The sequence below is a fragment of the Nicotiana attenuata genome, unplaced genomic scaffold (genome assembly GCF_001879085.1).
Source record: "Nicotiana attenuata strain UT unplaced genomic scaffold, NIATTr2, whole genome shotgun sequence".
NCBI lineage: Eukaryota > Viridiplantae > Streptophyta > Magnoliopsida > Solanales > Solanaceae > Nicotiana > Nicotiana attenuata.
The window spans coordinates 7,516-21,501 of record NW_017671700.1 but is presented as its reverse complement, the minus strand read 5'-3'; positions in this window follow the sequence as shown (position 1 = coordinate 21,501).

Below are 13,986 nucleotides of genomic sequence, written 5' to 3'. Positions count from 1 at the left end.
GGATAAATTCAAAAGTCCAAAATAGATGGTATTTAAACGCCTGAACTTTGAGATCTTCTAGGAGTCCTATGCATAGTCAGCTTCTCGTTTGATAGGACTCCTACTATTCCAAGAACTCCACAAGTTTTGGGACTCTTGTCTCTCACTGAATTATTCGTATCTTCTTGGCCAACAACCATTATCACATGTGGTAGCCTTCTTCCACCAAACTCGGACTAGGTAACTTTGAGATAAGTTACTTTTTGCACAGATGTACAATCATCGATCAGAGGAGCTGGTCCGTTGCCCTAAGAAGCTAGTTCTTATAACAGGAAGCAGCTTCGGACCTGGTTCTTCGAACATTGCATCTAAACAAACATTGTTAATCAACAAAATCTCAATACTCAAAAAATTCCCCCTTTTTATGATGACAAACTTAGTCCACACTAGAACCAGGTAATCACAGCAAGACAGACTTATTCACCACCCCCAGCCTTATTTTCCCCCTTTTGGCATCATCGAAAATAAACAAAAAGATGTTAGAAAGATGAAGCACAATTAATGTAAGATTCAAGGCCATACATGCTACAACACCAACTCAAGAATTATAAAGCAAACATACTAGGTTGAAGATCCAATACTGTACGAAGAATTAAAACAGTACAAGAGAAGTAATTTAGTAGTGCCAAAAGAAGCCCAGGTCCTTGTCTTAAACCATTAGAACAAAATAAACTAAACATACTGCAAGCTACTCAGACTAAAACAGAAGAAAGAAAGAAAGAAAAAATTAAAGCATCACTGGATAGCAAAAGGAAACTAAGGACACTGGGAAGGAACAAGTTTATGGGTGAGAGGTAGAGAGGGTCAATGCTTTCACAAGAGTGCCAATCTGTTGGGCATGAGCTTCCCTATCTCTTATGAGCTCTTCCCTAAGCTGCCTGGTTTCTTTTCTCAACTCATCATTGTCTTCACGAAGCTTGGCATTCTCTTCAACAGCCATATCCAACCCCTTACTAAGCTCTGCTGCCATGCTTCTCCATTGTATAATAGCAGATCATGTTGATCCCCTAGCCTTGATCTCCTCATCGCCACACTTCTTGAGGGTAACAACATCCAAAACATCATCGTGATTACCATAGTTAAGCTCAGGCAAGGCAATGTTGAGCTTGTCAAACAACTTGGTCAACATGAAGCCATAAGGCATATCATGCTTAGGCTTGGAAGTGTCTGCAGCTCTTGCCATATACTGAATCATCAGGCTAGGGAGATTGATCGGTCTACCAGTGTCAAGCAGTTCCATTACAACCATGTCCAACAGGGTAGCCCCATGCCTTCTCTCAGACCTTTGAAGAATGCAGGAATTGACAAAATGAAACAGCAACTTGTGGAGGGGAGTCATATCAAACTTGTACGCCTTCTAGGGAGCATCAAGTTCAAACTTTTGGGATGTCACGACCCAAAACTCAACATGTTGTGATGGCGCCTATCATGGTACTAGGCAAGCCGACATCCCTGAATAACCATGTATTTTCAAATTTAAAACATAATGAAACAAGCTTTATAGTGAAAATCTCATAAATAACGGATAAGAAAATACCGCGACTCAATACAAAATCTCCCAATATTCGGGTGTCACTGAGTATATGAGCATCTAAATAACAACATGGTTTGACTGCTAAAAATAATTGTCTAGAAATATAAAACTGTACTAATAAACTGGAATGAAGGAGAGTCAAGATCTACAGACGCCAAGTCAGCTACCTCAATAATCTCCAACCTAGCAACCGCCGTGTCCAGAAGTACCTAGATCTACACACGAAGTGCAGAGTGTAGTATGAGTTCAATCGACCCAATGTACTTAATAAGTATCATAAATAAACACGACAAGGTAAAAGAAGCACAAATTATTAATGATACTAGCTATCACCTATGTAGTTTCAACTATTAAATCGGTACAGAACAATATTGAAATCAAATTCTCAAGTTTAGTATGAAGACACCCGTGTGTGTATGTGTACCTTTTCTCAAATACTCTGCTCAGACAATATCCTGGCATATAGAGGTGATATGTCATTAAATAAGATAAATAATAAAGAAGTTGCAACTAAAGATGAAATGCAAAATCCCACGACACAATGGCCAGATTCCCTCACTTTATCATATCCGTTCAAACCACTGATCAGTATTTCTGATATCCGCGTGTACACCATCAAGAGAGAAACATGAGAGGCTGAACCTAGGGGATGGATCCGTATCCACACGCCGCACAAACAACTCCCGTGCTAATAATAAAACCTGCACGGATAACTCACGTGCTGCACGGATAACTCACGTGCCAATAACGTCAATATATGGATCCGCACGGATAACTCATGTGCTGCACGGATAACTCACGTTCTGATAACACAATCCGGCCGGTATGATCACAGGCACAACAACACTATCCGCCCGGCGTGGTCATGGGCCTCTAGTCCAAACATATCATACAGGAGAAGTTAAACAAGTATACATGTATGAAATGAGTGAATATCAAATGTCATGCTCCCAGACTGGTATAAGCGACATGCTAAAGTGTAGGCATATGCAAGTGTACTATCATAGCTTAAACCGGCAATTCCAGTAAAGAATACTCCCTCCGTTCCAATTTATGTGAACCTATTTGACTGGGCACGAAGTTTAAGAAAAAATAAAGACTTTTGGAATTTGTGGTCCTAAACAAGTCAAAATAGGCCCAGAGTATTTGTGTGGTTATAAAAACTTCTCATTAAGGGTAGAATTGTAAGTTTAAGCTAAATTATTACCAAATTTAGAAAGGGGTCATTTTTCTTGGAACAGACCAAAAAGGAAATAGGTTCACATAAACTAGAACAGAGGGAGTAATATTTGTCAGTTCATTCAGGGATTAAACCTCTACATAGCCTCAATCACGGCTCAAATAGTTCATAGCAATGTCACAAATGTGTGAAGCATCATAGCTTAAGGTTTAACAGTCAAATTCTAGGCTTATAAGAGCCCGAACATAACCCTAACATGAATAAATAATCCCGGTGCCCCCACTCATCGGTTCATCCCCACGAATATGCGCACCCAATAGCACGTAGCTATCACATATATTCAGGCAAATAGTTCCTCAACCGAGTTTAAATAAGATACTTACCTAAAACAAATCAAATCACTTCGCCAGCAAGCCCTTCCCACGCAAATCGACCTCCGGAAGGCTCGAATCTAGCCAAAATAACGTAATACTATCAATAAAAGCTATAGGAATTGGTTCCAAATAACAAAGCTAAGATCTCCAGCTAAAGTCAATTACAAAAACCGAACACCCATTCAATGGTGAGTCCAACCATAATAAAATTATTAAAATCCGACCTCAAATCGCCTTTCAAATTCCCAAAATTCGGTCTAAGAAGTTTCACCATTTTCCTCCAATTTTTTCTACTCAAATCACTAATTAAATGACAAAAATAACGATGGATTCATGTATAATAGCCAAATCCGAGTTAGAATTACTTACCCTGATGATTTCCTGGAAAATCCCTCAAAAGATCGCCACTAACAGAGCTCTCTAGGTCAAAAGATGAAGAATGCATGAAAAGCCCTTGAACTTCTATTTATGCCTAGCGATTTTCGCTTTTGCGGACCAATATCCACTTCTGCGCTCCGCACCTGCGAAAAATCCATCGCAGTTGTGGCTTTAACTCAAGCCAACAGTCTCCGCTTCTGCGGTCCAAATAGCGCACTTGTGCTTCCGCTTCTGCGGACCACAAGCGCTTCTGCGCACACGCACCTGCGGACCAAGTCCGCTTCTAGGCCCCCATGCCATCTTGTCCAATTCTGCATCTGCGCTTCCAGGCCATCTCCACATATCTCGCACATGTGACGACCCCATCGCACCAGCGTGACCGCACCTGCGGCCACTCTCTTTGCAGGTGCGATGACACCAGACTTCAGCAGCAACAACAAGTCTCCAAGTCCGAGTTCCAATCCGTTTTCAATCCGAATCTCACCCGAGGCCCCCCGTGACCCCATCTAAACATACTAACAAGTCCTAAAACACGATACTAACTTAGTCGAAACCTCAAATCACGTCAAACAACATCAAAAACATGAATCGCACCTCAATTCAAGCCTATTGAAACTAATAAATTTTCAACTTCTACAATCGATGTCGTTTCCTATCAAACCAACTCTGATTGACCTCAAATTTTACATACAAGCCATAAGTGACACATCAGGCCTATTCCAACTTACAGAACCAAAATTCGATCCCGGTAACCACAAAGTCAACTCTCGGTCAAACTTCTCAACTCTCTAAACTTCAACTTTCCCAACTTTCGCCAATTCAATCCAAAATCATCTACAGACCTCAAGATAAATATCCGGACATACTCCTAAGTTCAAAAATACTATATGGAGCTATCAAACCATCAAAACTCTGTTCCGGAGTCAGTTACACATAAGTCAGTATTCGATCAACTCTTTCAACTCAAGCTTCTAACCTTGGGACTAAGTGTCCCAATTCATTCCGAAACACCCCCGGAAAGTCACATAATAACAAAACGGGGCTATAATACTCAAAACGGCCGGTTGGGTCGTTACATGGGAGAACTTTCTTGTGACCACAATTCCAGTGTCAACATCATTGTCTATGGCTAGCCACTTTTTCTTCAAGTAATTGTCAAATCCCAAAGAAGAAGTATTCAAAAGCATCCTCAACTCCTCAACATCAAACTCCATTTCCCCCTTATATTTTTTTTGACTACCTTTCCATCAAATTGGAAGTTTGCACAGAACTCAACTACAGCAGGAACACATACTGTCACACCTCTTTTTTCCGAAAAAATAGGGAGTTTTTCCAATTAAAGTGACATTATTCGAAATGAGATTATTTACTTAATGAGAGTCGCCACTTGAAATGATTTTATGGTGTCCCAAGTCACGGATTTATTTTAAAATTCCAAATCGAGGAAATTTGACTCTGTTTTAAAGTCCGCAAAAACCAGAAGACCGGGTAAGGAATTATGCTAACCTAGGAGAAAGTATTAGGCATTTCCGGATTTTGTGGTTTTACCACGTTCACTTTAATCATACCAGGCTTAATTAATTATCTAATTACGCATTTTAGAACCTACGTACATTTTACCTTTTACTGCTTTTAATTGTGGCGTTATGGATTTATCTTCGAAACGGATCACATGTGGCCATGTGGGTAAATCCGTTTTATTTGGGGCATTAAAATCATGTCACGCGTACGTGTACACAATTAATCACGCTTTATTAATTATTAAGATTGTTTCGGCTAAAGTGGCGCGAACGCGTGCTTCAATTTATTTTTGGGATCATAATCATGTCACGCGAACGTGTACTCAATCATGATAGTAGATTAAAGCACACCTAAAGCATTCTACGAATATTTAGTAGTTATTTCCTTAATTACATGACATAACTATATATAAATGGGCGGTGTGCTAATTATCAGCTTTGGGCCTGGCAGATCGACCTTGTTCGGCCCAATTTGCTGTAAGCCACATTTAACACCATCATGACCCATTTCATCATCAACCCCTTTTCAAATAAATTCCATGGCCCATTTTATAATGACACAACATATGGTAATAAACTAAAGGGAAATTTTCATAAAGCACCATCTTTTAGTGGTAATTAGCTATCTATAGATACCATTTGCTATATTACGGCCTGTAGATACGTTTTACGTTTTTATAAGATGTATTTGATGTATTTAGACTACTGTATTCGTGAATACAATAGAAAAAATAGGCGTGAATCATGGAAGTCCAGCTAATCAGTTGTTGTATTCAACTGTATTCAAGAGCTGTATCATTGAATACAGTAACGTATATTCCTTAAAAAGGGACCTTTCAACTGATTTAAAACGGAAAGGAAATTAGTCTCCTAATATAACTCAACTAACACAATTATATCACCCATAATTTGTATTTCTCCCTTCATTACAGATTTTCTATCCGAAAGTATCAAAAAACAGAGCAAATCGTGGATTCTCAATTCTCCCTTCTTTCTTTTCAGTTCCTTTGTTACAGTTCGTACAAAACAAATTTCAACCAAGAAAACTCGAGATTGATACAATTATATACAGAAATACGTTCAAATTCGATTTTGCATATGGCAAGTTTAACAGTGTTATTGCGTCATTCTGGAAAGTGGAACAGTGAGAGTAACCACGTCGATTTTTCGATTGAGGGAAAACTGATAAAGGAATATGCGTCGTATAATGATGTGGTTGCGTCAATTTCTAAGCAACTGGACATAGATTTGAGCTCAAAGACCATTAAAATTTGATACAAAGTAGAAAGAAATTGCACGCCAATGGAAATACACAATGATATGGGTTTTAGGGTATATGTAGAGTTGAAAAAAGAGAATAGAGAATTCGAGATGTATCCTTTGTGCATAACAACAATTGATAAAGAAGTTGTAGCCGGAGGTAGTTTAATTCAAGGCGACATTGTCCAAATGGACGAAGCAGTTCAAAGGTATAATTTCGATACAGATGATACCCTTGCCCTTGATGTTTTCAATTCAGGCGAACCAATTGGGATGTTCGAACTGGACAAGGATTTGATAATTTCAAAAACAAATCAAAGGGAGGTTATGGCTGGACAAGTATATAAGGATAAAGCTACATTGAAAGAGGTGATGGAGCATTACGCTATATCAGAAAGGTTTCAATTCCGGGTTGATAGGTCTAATGCAATCAGGTTTGAGTGTTCTTAAGTATTCATTATTTTTTTTGTATATTGTATTTCTGGTAGGAGTTGTAAAGCGTATGTAGGTGTATTTAGGTGTATTTGTGAATTTTTACTTGACCTTCACTATTGTGAGTTTTTTATTTATTATGTATTAATAATACATGTATTGTTGTGGAGCATTACGCTAGTACAGAAGAATTGAATGTAGTTTCAAATTGTATGTATGTATTTAGCTATATTTGTGAAAGGTTACTTGACCATCACTGCTGTTCCTTTTTTATTTTTTATGTATTAGTAATACATGTATTCTTGTGGATTAAAGTGGCTCTGACTGTTTTTTATTAAATGTATTAGTTGTATTAAAATGTATGCTTATAAGTATAGGTGTATTCAGACATGTTTAAATGTATAACAATGTATATATTTGTGTTGTATACTACTCTATATATATATAGATGGAATAATATATTCAAATGTATATGAGTGTATTTTTTGTAAGCATTTATACTGGTCATATGTGTAATGATAAATTCTTTGCAGCTATGTATTATTATGTATGTCAGAAGATTGTGAATGAAGGTTTAAGGCTTCCAGCATTAACAAATCACAATTATTCAAAGTGAGAGAGTTTAATGCTAAGCATACATGTCCGTTGAAGGATAAGGTGTATGAGCAACGTCAGGCAAGTAGCAGCCTTATAGGTGGTATGATTAGGCCCAAGCTTACAAATCATAAGAGGAAATACACCCCAAAGGATATAATTGATGATGTGAAAACAGATTTAGGTGTGGATGTTAGTTACATGTTGGCATGGCGGGCTAAAGAAAAGGCATTGAATTTTCTGAAGGGTTAACCGGCTGATTCATACAATAAATTACCAGGATACTTGTATATAATAGATATGACATATCCTGGTTCGCACATTAGAATGGTAAAATCCCCACAAAATGAGTTCAAGTATGTGTATATATCCTTGTATGCCTTTATAAAGGGGTTCGATCAATGTAGACCCATTGTGGTTGTGGATGCAAGCCACTTAAAATCGTATTACACTGGGACTTTTGTCTCGGCCAGCACTTTGGATGGAGCAGGTGAGTATGCTGATTATAATAAAATATTATAATATTACTGCATATTAAATATTGAAATACATATTTATAATATGTATGCAATTTTATTTACAGGTCATATACTTCCACTAGCATATGGTGTTATTGATTCAGAGAACGATGCTGCTTGGACGTGGTTCTTTGAGCAATTCAAGGAAGCATATGGTGAGAGGGAAAGCATGTGCATCGTTTCAGATAGGAACGAAAGTATCATCAAGTCTGTATCAAGAGTGTATCCAACTGTACCACATTTTGCTTGTATATGGCATCTTTGGAACAACGTATATAAGAAATTCAAAAAGAGTCATTCGAAGTTGAGCGAGATATACTTCTCGATGGCAAAATCATACACACAGGCTGAGTTTGACAGTCTAATGGAGAAGGTGGAGAAGGCAGATATTAGGGTGAAGGAATACTTGGAGTTAGCTGGATAAGAAAAGTGGGCTAGGTTGTATGCACCTGTCAACAGGGGATGGACAATGACCTCAAATATTGCTGAGTCAATCAATGCCGCACTTGTGTCAGCAAGGGAATTGCCAATATACGACCTCCTCGAAGAAGTTAGGAAAATGTTTGGACGATGGAATNCCGGGACCGTCAAATCACGGGTCCAGGTCCGTTTACCCAAAATGTTGACCGAGGTCAAATTCATTTATTTTAATACCAAAATTTAGCATTTTTCACACAATTTCACATTTAAACTTTCTGGCTACGCGCTCGGACTGCGCACGCAAACCGAGGTGATTTTAAATGAGGTTTTCAAGGCCTCGGAAGCACAGAATTCATTTAAAACAGGTGATGACCCCTTTGGGTCGTCACACTGCAGAAGAAAAATCAACATTCGTGTAGCATATGTGGGCAGGAAGGACATAATAAGCGTATTTGTAGAAATGCTCCACGTAGAAGTTATTTCACATTCTGACTTGTATTAATGCAAAACGATTTGTTATTGGAACCAGTTTCATTTCGAATATATTTTGGATATACTTAGTTGGTGTATTAAATCTGAATTAGTAATTAAAATACGACTATTATATCTTCATTATATCTGAATATAGATGAATACAATCATTGAATACATATGATTACACTAAGTTATATACATAGGATATGATTGCATCATAGGAAATCAGAGATTGAATATGATTTCTGAATATTAAATACATGTATTCAAATACACCTGAATACATATTAATACAATCTGTTATACACGTATAGATGTCTAAATATGTATTGTACAAAGGTCTAAATATACTTGAATACATATGTATATAAATAAATACAGATGAATAAAATCAGTTATATACATAAGACGTATTCAAAATACAGCTGAATACATATTAATGCAATACATTATATAAATATGAAGGTTAAAATACACCTGCTGAAAATATGTGAACATACTCTGGTGAATACATACAGATACAACTTAATGAATATAGATAAATATATCATGTTGAAATACAATCATTGAATACATATGATTACACTCAGTTATATACATAAGATATGATTGTATCATAGGAAATCAGAGATTGAATATGATTTCTGAATATTAAATATATGTATTCAAATACACCTGAATACATATTAATACAATCTGTTATACACGTATTGATGTCTAAATATGTATTGTACAAAGGTCTAAATAGACTTGAATACATATGCATATAAATGAATACAGATGAATAAAATCAGTTATATACATAAGACGTATTCAAAATACAGCTGAATACATATTAATGCAATACTATATAAAATATGAAAGGTCTAAAATACACCTGACTGAAAATATAGTGAACATACTACTGGTGAATACATATAGATACAACTTAATGAATATAGATAAATATATCATGTTGAAATATAGATCAATACAATATGGTAAAATTATAATATAAATGCAACCTCTCGACTTGTTATGAATGCAATAAGTTTGATAGAGAGCAATACAGTAAGTTGAATACTGACTGATACAATAAGTTGAATACATATCAATACAACATGATGCATACATATCAATATAAACTATTGCAAACATACTTAAAAAACAACAGGTTGAAGGACAGATTAATTCAGAAGCACAAAAACAGTCAATACATCGATTGGATGCTTGAAATGATAGTATATAAACACTCTTGGTACTGTAACGACCCTACCGGTCGTTTTGAGCTTTTGCACGTTGATCACCAGTTCCCAGGCATGATTTGCCCCGTGTAATGTATTATGACTAATGTAAATCGTTGGTTTTGGTTTTCAGGAAAAAATTTGGAATGAATTTGAAAGAACAGTCTCAGTTGAAAGCTTTGAATTTGAAAGGTTTGACCAAGAGTTGACTTATTTGTATATGAGCTCGGATCGGAATTTTTATGATTTGGTTAGCTTCGTAGGGTGATTTATGACTTAGGAGTGTGATCGGAAGTGGTTTTGGAGGTCCGGTGTAGAATTAGGCTTGAATTGGCGAAGTTAGTACTTTGGCGAATTCCGGTTGATGGGTGAGATTTTGATCCGAGGGTCGGAATGGAATTCCGAGAGTTGCTGTAGCTTCGTTATGTGATTTGGGATGTGTGTGCAAAATTTCAGGTCATTTGGACGTGGTTTGGATGAGTTTTTGATCAAATGCGTGTTTCGGAAGTTTTTTTGGAAAACTTAGGCTTGAATTCGATGTGAATTGATGGTTTTGGTGTTGTTTGAGGTGTTTTGATGATTGGAACAAGTTTGAATGAGGTTATAGGATGTGTTGATGCTTTTGGTTGAGGTCCCGGGGGCCTCGGTGTGATTTTGGATGGTTAAGGGGAAGATTTTGAACTTGGGAGATTTCAGAAAAATATGCTGCTTCTGGTGATTTCGCACCTGCGGTGTGGGGACCGCAGGTGCGGTGTCGCACATACAAGAGGATAACCGCAGATGCGATTTTGGGAGAGGAAGATTTGGAACCGCAGATGCGGTAGGGGGCCCGCACCTGCGGAGCCGCAGATGCGGCTACTGGACCGCAGAAGCGGTTTTGGACTTTAATGAATTTCCACAAAAGCGGATGGTTGGACCGCATATGCGGTATCGCAGAAGCAAAACTTGGACCGCAGATGCGGAAAGGCCTGGGCAGACCTTATATGTTATTTCATTGCGCGATTTTGGGTTATTCCACCATTGTTGCCTTTGACCTTGGAGTTTTTGGAGCGATTCTGAAGAGGGAAATCAAGAGACTTCGTTAAGGTAATGAATTTTGGTCTTAAAACTCGATTATATTGTGAAATCCACCTAGAAATTCATGGAAACTAAGCCTAAAATTGAAGAACTAGGGCTTGAGAAATTGGACTTTTGAATTGGGATTTGAAGGACCATTTGAGGTCGGATTTGAGAACTTTTGATATGTATGAACTCGTGAGAAGATAAGGAATCTAATGATGTAAAAATTTCTGAATTTCGAGAAGTGGGCCCGGGGCTCGGGTTTTGCTAATTTCGGGATTTTTGATATTTTTCGATTGTTTTCGCTTGGGCTTTGTTCCCTTAGCATATTGTGATGTATTCGCTCTAATTGTGGTTAGATTCGACGCGCGTGGAGGCCGATTTGAGGGGCAAAGGCGTCGCGAGCTAGAGATTTCACCGGTTCGAGGTGAGTAATGATTGTAAATGATATCCTGAGGGTTTGAAACCCCGGATTGCACATCGTAGTGCTGTATTGAGGCGAGACACGCGCTGGATGATGAGCGTGGGGTCTTTTACTGTTGGGGATCGTGATTTGGTGTGTCCCGATTGATGATTTTACCGCATATTTGACTGAAACTTATTTGTTATCATCATAATTTGGGTTGATTGCCATATTTGGGCTTCGTGCCAATTATTTGAACCCCTTCGAGGATGGTTGTTGATATTTCCTCACTGTTTGATTTTATACTTGAACTCAGTCATGTATTTTCCACTGTTTTCAAAACTCAGCCAAGTTTATTTTGCTTTAATACTTGAAATGATATTTCCTATACTATTTTTGGGTTGAGCAGCATGTTTTACTGTTGCACGAGGGGCTTATGTGATTTTTGACTGAGTAAGGCCGAGGGCCTGTGTGTGAGTGTCACGGCCCAAATCCGCTACGGGTCGTGATGGCGCCGGACACCGCTGTCAGGCAAGCCAACTAAATCACCAATTAAATTCTCTTTTTATAACTTTGAAAACCTAGGAGTTTTACTTCCATTTTTCATGTATAAAACAATCTCTGTTTCAATTCAAATGAAGAAATTAACTATTAATACACATCTTCAAAGAAAACCATCCCAGAACCCGGTGTCACAAGTACATGAGCAACTACTGATAAGGAAAATAAAATACAAATGTCTGTCCGAAATACAGTGGACAGAGAATCAATAAATAAAGTACTGGAAGGGGACTACTCTAGCTGCGGGTCGTCTCGAACAATGCGGCTCACCAAGTCCCCAAATCATCCGTGCTGCTACCTGAAGTAACATATACTTGTGCAACAAAAATGCACAGAAGTGTAGTATGAGTACGTAATCAACGTGCACTCAGTGAGTATTCCGCCTAACCTCGAAGAGGTAGAGACGAGATGGTCAACCTGGACACTCACTAGCGGTCCAATAATAATGTATTAAATGTGTGGGGAAATCATGGATTCATATAACATATTCTAATTCACAAAGCTGTAAAACAGGTAAACACCTTTTAACAGTTAGCAAAGGATTTTCAAGATTTTAATTTTCTTCATTTAATGATGTCACAACCCTAGTTCACCAACTGTGAACACATCATGACGGCACCTAGTCTTCACGACCAGGTAAGCCTAACACATTGCGGAAGTAACAACATTTGCGAAATTTATATTCGAAAGCTAAATAACATGAGTAATGTATACAGTTGCCGCCTGGCACATACACTTTAATACAAAATACTGAAATTACCTCCAAGACCCGGAAACCCACAGGCAACACAGGCTATAAGAAATCTTACACCGCTCTAGTCACCAGAATAGTCTAATACAAAGAGGGATCGAAATAACATCTAACAACTATGGATAAAATGAGAAGGAGACTTTGCGGATCTGCGGACGTAGCGGATGTATACCTCAAGTCCCCAATACGCTCCCTAACAGCTACTGGCGGTACGCCTGCTCAGAAGCACCTGGATCTGCACATGAAAAACATGCGCAGAAGAGGCGTGAGTACACCACATCGGTACTCAGTAAGTGTCAAGCCTAACCTCGGTTGGGTAGTGACGAGGAAAAGGTCAGGGCCCTACTGAGACAGAAACAATAAAATAGCAATATATTAACAGTATCGAAGTCTGAAGAAAACTAATGAACACAGCGATGTGATAAGACAGATCAATGAAATATAGAACTGCAAGACAAAACAGAAACACAGAGTAAATACAGCAAAATTACAAGAATACCGACGGGGGTCTCCCAGGATACCATCCTGTAGCCCTTTTTCAACTGTCCAATGGAACTTCCGGGATACCGTCCCGTAGTCCAAATCTCATATCGATATCAAAAGATATCCCGGGATACCGTCCCGTAATCCAATCATCAGTGTGCAGGGGGATCTCCCGGGATACCGTCCTGTAGTCCCAAAATAAAAGTGCAGGGGAATCTCCCGGGATACCGTCCCGTAGTCCCAAAATAAAAGTACAGGGGAAACTCCCGGGATACCGTCCCGTAGTCCCAAAATAAAAGTACAGGGGAAACTCCCGGGATACCGTCCCGTAGTCCCAAATAAAACGTACAGGGGATCTCCCGGGAATCAAACCCGTAGTCCCAAAGTAAACAATCAAGGGGGAACTCCCGGTATCCGCATCCGTAGTCCCAATATAAATGCGCAACCAACATCAACGAACTATTCAGAAATTTAAGTACAACAATACAAGGCATCAAATAATACTGGCCTAACATGCTCCACGTAATCACAGTTAAGACAATTTAAACAAATAGGCAGCTTGGATCAATTAAACATGCTCTTCGACGCTAACACAGGCTATAAAAGCAAGTAAAGTAAGGCAAATATGAAAGAGAATCCAAATCAAGTATTTAAGTAAAAATCCGGGTTTCAACAATTTGCTCAAGTACGCGCTCGTCACCTCACGTACAAGGCATTCAATTACCAATTATCACATCCTAAGGGACGAAGTCCCCCACACAAGGTTAGGCAAGCCACTTACCT